Raw genomic sequence first — 9,718 nt, forward strand, 5'->3', positions numbered from 1 at the left:
CAGGATGTTTGAAATCTTTATGCCACCAGCTCAGACTCTGGATTGAGTTAACAACAAAATGGACAGAAACTCCCTTTCTCCTTCAGCAGTCAGACTTCAAGGCAACTTCAACCCTGGGAACTCAGCCAGTTCTGGGGAAGAGAAAGAATCAAAGGCCTCTGAAGAGTAAAAAAAAAAAAAAAAAAAAAAAAAAACCACAACAAAAAAAACCTGCCTTTAGAACAGAGTTCAGTTGGGAGCCCAAGCTTTGGCCTTACTGCAAATTAAGAACAATGACTTGGTAAAGCTTGTTTATCTCCCGTGCACCATCCCTGCGGGGGTGGGGGGGGGTGGGGGGGTGGGGGGGGGGTGGGGGGGTGGGGCAGCAGGCAGCAGATTCCGACTGTCGACTGTCAGGGGTTGGGGGCGCAGGGCTGACCTGTTCACAAGAACATTTAGGGGGAAGGCAGCTGTCCCAGTGACCCAGGGCCATTTAGTGTGGGGACCAAGAGGTCTTATGTCTCTAGGCCAGCAAAATTGACAGGGCGCTTACGTGCTGATCTGGAGAAAAAGGGCGGTCCTAATACACTGCGGGAAGATTGCCCTAAAAGTGGCTAAAAAGCAATCATGAAACCAAAACAAAACCCGAACAGCTAGGGGACCGGATGAACTTCAGTTATCTGGAAGCTTAAGAGAGTGGCATTCACAGCGTGAACGCCTTGGCTGGCGGGAGGTGGAGGGTCAGTCTGGGCAGCCCCCTCCCCCTCGAATTAGCGGTGTCGGGGCATGGGCACGAGTTTCCCTCTGCGAGCTGGCCCTTGGGGTGGGCCTGGTACCCCAGGGTCATGGGTCCAATTGCACTCTGCGTCCTCCCCTGCTGGATCTTGGACCCAGAGCCTGGTAGCTATTCTGTGCCCCCTCTGATCTTGGGAGTGGGCATAACCTGAAAGAGTGGCTAAGCCAGGGCATTTGCTGCCCTTACCACGAACGAGGCAACGTTTGAAGCACGCACCGTGCATTATTTCATGTAATCCTGTTGTTATCTCCAGGAGACAGAGTCTCAGAGAGGTTAAGCTATTTGCCTAAGGTCACACAGCCAGCTAGTGCCAGAGCTGAGAAGAGAACACAGCGTTGTCTAACTCCGGGGCCTGGGCTTTCTGCCTTGAACTCCCCAGCCTCTTCAGCCAGCTGGTGGCCAGGTTCTGCTGCCTGGGGCTTCCACGGAGGCCGCGCCTGCTTAGGGCAGCCGTGTGCCGGGCCTGGGATTGACCTCGCATTCTTTCTCACCCCTGGGGCTGCACTGACAGCAGAAAGCAGAATGTTTTCATTTCTCTTTCCCCAGATACCAGCTCTGACACCTCCAATTTCTACTGCGATCATAGTGTTTTCTGAGTCAAGCAGAGTAGAAGGAAAATCGCTCTTTCCCTGGAATAATTTATCATCTTGTTATTTCCATTAGCAGACTCTGTTTGAGCCTATTCCTTGCTGAGCTGTTTGAATTCCCAGCTTGGAAATCCCTGGGCTGGGGAGGGGGGGGGGCGGGAAATGCTGCTTCCCACTTTGGGAGTGGAGGAGAGAGGGGTTCTGCCGTCAGCTAGGGGACAGGGCATGGAATACAGTGGGGACAGGGCTAGGGATAAAAACCAAGCCAGGAAGCAGGGGGCATTCTTGTTGCTTCTGACTCCATAGGTGTGAGTGTGTTGGAGCTCCACGGGGCCCTGCTGGGCTGACGGCTGGGGGTGGCAGAGGGCTGCTGGGATCCACAGCTAGGGGTCCGAGGAAGGCAAAGCCACTGGCGGGAATGGGGATCGTTCCAGAGGAGACCCAGGCCCTGGACCACAGCACGGAGTGAGGCGGCTTGAGGCGGCTTGAAGATGCTGATTTCCATTTTCCACAAGTCGAGCATCCTCAGGAGACCATGGACATGAGCACACAGCTTAAGAGCAGGGGCCATGGGTTCACATCCTCGCTCAGCCACTTGCTGGCTGTGTTCTCTCGTGTAAACCACTTAAGCTCTCCCAGCCTCGGTCTCCTCCTCTGTGAAATGGGAGGAATGATGTCTCCCTCCCAGTGTTGTCAGGACTAACGGAGGGAGCGGTGTGAAGAGCTGTCTAGCAGCCAGCCGTGGCTCATGTGAGCCACATGTCAGCTGTTTACAGAGATGGGCTCTTCCCAATTTGCCTGGGAACTCTGCTGGTTTTGGTACTTTCATCTTGAGTCCTGGGAAACCCCTTAGTTGTGGGGAGACTGGGACGGGTGGTCACGCTGGCCCGTAGCCTCTACACTCCTCAGATCCCGGACAGGAGCCCCCGGAGCCCGCTTCGGTACCTTAGCGGCACCGACGCAAAATCCCGAGCGTCGGTATCCCTCTGGCTCTGAGGTCTTGCTTTGGCTGAGCTAACGCCCCGTTGCGGGGCGGCCTTAAGTTTCCATATTCAGGATTCTGAGCCACGGAGATTCCGATGTGAAATTCAGGCCCTTCTTCACCCACATCCGTCTCCATAAGCATCTGGGCATGCAGGTGACACTGGGGACGTTCAGGGTGAGGTGAGGAGTGGCTTTTATCCCTGTGGCACCAACAGCATCGAACGGAACATGCACACTAGTGATTCAGCCACCCCTGTGGGTGGGGTCATGTGGCCGAGTGGGGGGCAGGGGGAGCTGTACCCAGGCATCCCCCCTCCCCGCCTCACCCCACCGCTCTGGTTTCAGTCTCTGACCTCTCTCCCTACTCGAAATACCTGTTTGCTTCTTCTCTTTATTTTTAGTGTTTATTTATTTATTTTTAACAGAGAGAGAGAGAGAGAGAGAGAGAGAGAGTGAGAGAGAGAGCAAGCGCACACAAGCAGGGGAGGGGCAGAGAGAGAGGGAGACACAGAATCTGAAACAGGCTCCAGGCTCTGAGCTGTCAGCACAGGGCCCGACGCGGGGCTTGAACTCACGGACAGCGAGATCATGACCTGAGCCAAAGTCGGACACTTAACTGACGGAGCCACCCAGGCGCCCCAATACCTGTACTGTTCACTTCTGATACCTCTTTTGTGGCCTTGGTCCCCTGGTGGAGTGTATTCTTGGGATCATCCGCAGTCATCCTTTAAAAGTATTTTCCGGAACCGAAACAGTTTTTTCCCAAGAGGAATTGTGGGGCCGACCGTTCAGATAATAGCAGCTGTGCCTCACAGGGAACTGTGTTGAGTCATCTGTTTAGACTTGGAAAGCCCTAAGCATTGGGAAAGGCCACGTTTGGGATCTGTTCCATTCCTCTCTCCATCCCTCCCTCCCTCCACCCCGTCTGCCCACTCATCCACCTGCCCGGCTACCCATCCAGCAATCCGACAATATTTCCTGACAGCTAACCAAAGCTGAATAAGCCACAGCTCCTGCCTGTAAGGACCTGTGGGGTGGACGGACTCCAGGGAACCCAGCCCTGCCACCCCTCATCTGGAAGCAGAGCCCAGGCAGCGGGCACAGGGCACCGGTCTGAGCAGGCCCTGCACGGGGAGGAGGGGTGCAGGATGAGAACACCCAGCCCTCCGTTTCCCCACCATCGATGAGCCTGGGCAGAGGGGTGGAGGGACGGCAGTCGGGAAGGAGGGAGGCAGAGCGAGCGAGAGGCTTCATTTGTCAGCTGCTCAGCAGGTACAGTCAGACTTAAAACGTCCCCAAAGAGTGTGTGCTGAGAGGCGGGGGGTGAGCACGCTGAATTATTTCTGCAGTAATTGGCATTGAAGGAGCTTCAGACATCCTGGGGTCTGCTCTCACACTCGCCTGCCTGGGTGAAGACGAGAGGGGCAGCTTGTCGGGGCCTCCTGGGGCTCTCCCCTCCCACCGGCCCACCCTCCCTCCTCCCCCTCTCCTGGGCCTGGGTACTGATGGTCCGCAGGCTCCTTGACTTTGCACAGGTGGCCTGGGGGCGGGGCTGGTGCGCGCAGGTCAGAGGCCCACAGTCTGCAGAGCCTCGCGCCAGTTGCATCGGGGCCCTTCTCTGCAGGCAACGGCCTTGCCAGGGGCTCTGCCAACGCCTGCCTGGCGGGGTCCTTGTCCCCAAACGGTCTGGGCAAGGCCAGTGCTGGGTTTTTCCTTTGGTCTCATCCCTCCCCTGTGCAGAAGAGCCTTTGGTGGTGCTTAGGATGAGCAATTTGAAACAACTGGTCACACAGTTTGTAAACAATTGAATCTTTCCATGTGTGTACGCACGTGTGTGTGTGTGTGTGTGTGTGTGTGTGTGTGTGTGTTCATGATGTTTGGTGTCTATCTTCCCTGGGAAGTGTTTCTGGCTGGTACCTGGGGCACCCCTCCCACAGCTGGGCCCTCCACCTGGCAGCCTTATGCTGGAGGCTTCTCCTTCCTCCCCAGGGGCAGAGTGCGAGCGTGGGCAGCCTGGGGTGGGCGATCCAGACAGGTCACTTTCTAGCCGACCCTCGTTCCTTCCTGCTGTGGAACCAAGCAGAGAGAACAGGTAAGAGGGGAGTCCCTCTGTTGGCAGTAGGGGTGGGCATGGGTCCCAAACTGCCCCCTGGGACTTCCTATGCCCCAGCTCCCACCCCCACCCCAGGCTGGTCTGGGGAGCACCGTTAGAAAACTCTATTTAGGGCACCTGGGTGGCTCAGTTGGTTAAACGTCTGTCTTCAGCTCAGGTCATGATCGCACGGTCTGTGAGCTTGAGCCCCGCATCGGGCTCTGTGCTGACAGCTCAGAGCCTGGAGCCTGCTTGGGATTCTGTGTCTCCCTCTCTCTCTGCCCCTCCCCCACTCATACTCTGTCTCTCTGTGTCTCTCAAAAATGAATAAACGCTAAAAAAATTTTTTTTGATTAAAAAAAGAAAACTATTCAGTTCTCCTATCTCGTAGATGGGGAGTGACAAAGGCAGAAGGCTGGCAGCAGGGACAGGATGAAGACCTGTGTCCCACATTCCCAGTCAGGGGCTCTGGCCTCCAGCCCAGGTGGAGAGTCTAAGTATTCGCTTCATCAGGCCCTGACTGAGGACCTGGCTATACTTATGGTCTGCACCCAGAAAGAAGAGCCAGGCCAGTCAGGACCAGCTACATAATTTGCAGGGCCCAGTGCAGAATGAGAATGTGGGGGTGGGGTGCCTCGGTTGGTTAAGTGTCTGACTTTGGCTCAGGTCACGGTCCCACGGTTCCTGAGATCAAGCCCTGTGTCGGGCTCTGTGCTGACAGCTGAGAGCCTGGGGCCTGCTTCGGATTCTGTGTCTCCCTCTCTCTCTCTGCCCCTCCCCATTTGTGCTCTGTCTCTCTCTCTCTCTCAAAAATAAATAAACATTAAAAAAAGTTAAAAAAAAAAAAAAAGAATGAGAGTGTGGTCCCTTGTTCAAAGTTATTTTTTTAAATTTGTTTAAAGAACGTTTACTTTTGAGAGAGAGAGAGAGAGAGTGTGAGTGGGGGAGTGGCAGAGAGAGAGAGAGAGAGAGAGAGAACGAGAGAGAGAGAGAAAGAGAGAGAGAGAGAGAGAGAGAGGGAGACACAGAATCTGAAGCAGGCTCCAGGCTCTGAGCTGTCAGCACACAGCCCGACATGAGGCTGGAAGCCATGAACTGAGACATCATGACTTGAGCCGAACTTAGACACTTAACCAACGGAATCACCCAGGCGCCCCATTGTTCAAAATTACTTTGAATTTGAAGACAGCGACAGCGGCGTATTACACTGAGCATGGGGCTCTGTGTGACCACGCAGGTCGTGTATGTACCCGTGAGGCCAGCACTGTGCCCTTCGGGAGCAGCCGGGGTCTCTGGGTGACTGCCATTCCCCATGCCAGGAGCCAGAGGGGGCAGAGAGATGCTGGAGGAGAACATACTGCCTTCGAAGGAAAGGCAGCCCTTCGTGTACCCCTGGTGGGAACGGAAAACGGTGCAGCTGCTGTGGAAAACAGACGGGTGGTTCCTCAAAGACCTACACAGGGGACCGCCACGTGCTCTGGCAATGCCACTTCTGGGAGCATGCCCCGAACAATTAAAACAGGGTCTCGAGCACACACCTGGCCACCAATGTTCCTAGCAGCATTATGCACAATAGCCACAAGGTGGAAATAGCCCAAGTGTCCTTCCCCAGATAAATGGATAAGCCATGTGATACAGCTATACAATGGACTTATTGTATAATTGGAATTATTTATTCGGCCACAAAAATGGAAGGAAATTCTGACATATGCCACAATGTGGATGGACCTTAACAACATTACATTAAGTAAAATGAGCCAGATGCAAAAGAATAAATACCGTGTAATTCCCTTTATATGAGGTACCTGGAACAGTTAAGTTAAGTTCATAAAGACAGAGGGGAGAATGCTGGCTAGCGGGACCTGGGGGAGGGGAATGGGGAACAGGTGTTTAATGCGTATACAGTTCAATTTGGAAAGATGAAAAAGTCTGGAGATGGATGGTGGTGATGGTTGTACAACAGTGTGAAGGTAGTTAGCGTTGCTAAACTGTGCACTTCAAAATGGCTAAAATGGTCACAGAGCTTGAACAAACAATCCCAAAATTTGTATGGAACCAGAAAAGCCCCCGAATAGCCAAAGCAATCTTGAAAAAGAAAACCAAAGCAGGAGGCATCACAATCCTGGACTTCAAGCTATACTACAAAGCTGTAATCATCAAGACAGTATGGTACTGGCACAAAAACAGATACTCAGATCAGTGGAACAGAAAAGAGAACCCAGAAATGGACCCACAAACGTATGGCCAACTGATCTTTGACAGAGCAGGAAAGAATATCCAATGGAATAAAGACAGTCTCTTCAGCAAGTGGTGCTGGGAAAACTGGACAGCAACATGCAGGAGAATGAACCTGGACCACTTTCTTACACCATACACAAAAGTAAACTCAAAGTGGATGAAAGACCTCAATGTAAGACAGGAAGCCATCAAAATCTTCGAGGAGAAAGCAGGCAAAAACCGCTTTGACCTTGGCCGCAGCAACTTCTTACTCAAAACATCTCCAGAGGCAAGGGAAGCAAAAGCAAAAATGAAGTATTGGGACCTCAACAAAATAAAAAGCTCCTGAATAGCAAAGGAAACAATCAGCAAAACTAAAAGGCAACTGAAGGAATGGGAGAAGATATTTGCAAACAACGTATCAGATAAAGGGTTAGTATCCAAAATCTATAAAGAACGTATCAAACTCAACACCCCAAAAATAAATAATCCAGTGAAGAAATGGGCAAAAAACATGAATAGACACTTCTCCAAAGAAGACATCCAGATGCCCAACTGACACATGAAATGATGCTCAACGTCATTCATCATCAGGGAAATCCAAATCAAAACCACAATGAGATACCCCCTTCACCTGTCAGAACGGCTAACATTAACAACTCAGGCAACAACAGATGTTGGCGAGGATGCGGAAAGAGGATCTCTTTTGCACCGCTGGTGGGAATGCAAGCTGGTGCAGCCACTCTGGAAAACAGTATGGAGGTGCCTCAAAAAATTAAAAATAGAACTACCCTATGACCCAGCAATTGCACTACTAGGCATTTATCCAAGGGATACAGGTGTGCTGTTTCGAAGGGACACGTGCACCCCCATGTTTATAGCAGCACCGTCAACAATAGCCAAAGTATGGAAAGAGCCCAAATGTCCCATTGATGGATGAATGGATAAAGAAGATGTGGTGTATATATACAATGGAGTATTACTCGGCAATCAGAAAGAATGAAATCTTGCCATTTGCAACTACGTGGATGGAACTGGAGGGTATTATGCTAAGTGAAATTAGTCAATCAGAGAAAGAAAAATCCTATGACTTCACTCATATGAGGACTTTAAGAGACAAAACAGATGAACATAAGGGAAGGGAAGCAAAAATAATATAAAAACGGGGAGGGGGACAAAAACATAAGAGACTCTTAAATATGGAGAACAAACAGAGGGTTACTGGAGGGTTGTGGGAGGGCGGATGGGCTAAATGGGGAAGGAGCATTAAGGATTCTACTCCTGAAATCATCGTTGCACTATATGCTAACTAACTTGGATGTAAATTAAAAAAAATAAATTAAATTTAAAAAATGGCTAAAATGGTAAACTTCTGTGTATTTTGCCACGATAAGAAAAAACAAAGAAAAAACAAAGAAAAAAAGGAAGACAAGACAGTTGTAGGGGTGGTGAGATGTGCTGGGGGCTGCGGAATGGCAGCCTCCCCCTCCGGAGGTCAGGGGCCAAGTTCAGGGTTAGCTCCCAAAGCCCTTGGAGGAGCTGCAGGTCAGCCCAGAGCCAGGCCCTGGTTCCAAAGGCCCTGAGAGGCTACTTGATTGGTAAGTAGGAGCTCTTGGAAAACTTCTAAGCCAAACCCACCCCTGCCATTGCCTATATCTTGTGGCCTGAAAAGACGGCCACCTCACTGAACTCACCCTGGGTGTCCCTGTGAGGGAAGATTCATGAAAGCACCCGGAGTTCTCAACCACCCTGGACCGTGGGCACGAGACAGTGTCCAACACGGGGGCAAAATCTCCGGGCAGTGACTGAGATTTGCTCTCATTTATTACATTAGCAGTGGGGGAAAGCCCCAGAGGGACAAGGGGCTGGCTTTACCCTATCCATCTAGAAGTTTGGATCTGTGCTGCTGACATAGCCTGGCTGCCCTTCTACCTGTGCCTGGATCGCTTGACCCTCGGCACCCTGGTTCACCAGCAAACCCCCACCCTGCATCCAATGGCCCCACATTCAAATATGGGCTCTTTTGACCCTTCTGGGTCTTAGTTTCCTCTTCTGTAAAATGGGCACAATAGAAGTATCTGCCTCATAGGTGGGTGAAGACCCCTAAAGCTGGTAGCAGGTGATTGACTCAAGAAATGGTATCCACGATGGTTATTATGCAGCAAAATGCTTCCTTTCTCCCTGGCGGGGGCTCAGTGGAACTGGGGGCTCTGCTTGTTGTCAGCGAACAAAACGGTGTGAGGAGGCGGGGTCCGTGAGGGAAGCGAGAGGGTCCTTGCTGGGCCCCTCTCCAGAGCCTGAGTCTGCCCTGCCGCTTCCCTGTCCCGGGCTTGCAGCACCCTGCACTCAGGCAGAACACAGAGATGGTCCACGGGAGAAGTAGAAACAGGCAGAGACAGACACAGGCTTCTGGGAGCCTTGAGATGCAAGGCCAGGAAGTGGGTGTTTTCTCATTTGGGAAAAGATCCCGTCCCCACTTTGTTGTGCACTGGCTCTCACCTGGTGGGCCGTGGATGCTTTCGCCTCCAGGGCTAAAGAGCAGCTAGGGCGGCGCATCTGTCCAGGAGCTGATGTGGCAGCAGGATTCTGTCTGAGGTTTGTCTCCTCGGCCTGTGGGGGCTGTGTTTTTTCTGCCAGCCCCGTCCTCATTGTGGCTTCCCAGCCTGGGTCAGTCCAGGGATGGAAGTCCAAGGAAATGCAGGTAAACTGGTTCCACTAGATCAGTCGTTCTTTCTCTTTTTCTTTTTCAATGTTTATTTGTTCTTGAGAGAGAGAGAGAGAGAGAGAGAGAGAGAGAGAGAGAGAGAGAGAGAGGAGGGGCAGAAAGAGAAGGAGACACAGGAACTGAAGCAGGCTCTAGGCTCTGAGCTGTCAGCACAGAGCCTGACGTGGGGCTCGAACTCACGGACCACAAGATCATGACCTGAGCCAAAGTTGGACATTTAACCGACTGAGCCACCCAGGTGCTCCGGCTCCTTATCGTTTTGTATATCCTTGTATACCTCCTCTGTGCTCATGCTCCAATCTGGGCTGGCTGGCCTTGGCCTCTAGCCCAGCCACACA

At 52.0% G+C, this 9,718-nt stretch overlaps 1 long non-coding RNA gene across 1 annotated transcript; it reads right to left on the bottom strand.

The window, feature by feature from the left end:
• LOC123381822 lies at positions 1 to 9,486 on the bottom strand. The gene is made up of 3 exons (XR_006589270.1): positions 9,155 to 9,486; positions 3,014 to 4,413; positions 1 to 131 (listed from the first exon to the last, which is right to left on the bottom strand). It is a non-coding gene; the product is annotated as an uncharacterized LOC123381822 (long non-coding RNA).
• Positions 9,487 to 9,718: the final 232 nt, after the last annotated feature.

Source organism: Felis catus, chromosome E1 (genome assembly GCF_018350175.1).
Source record: "Felis catus isolate Fca126 chromosome E1, F.catus_Fca126_mat1.0, whole genome shotgun sequence".
NCBI classification, from domain to species: domain Eukaryota; kingdom Metazoa; phylum Chordata; class Mammalia; order Carnivora; family Felidae; genus Felis; species Felis catus.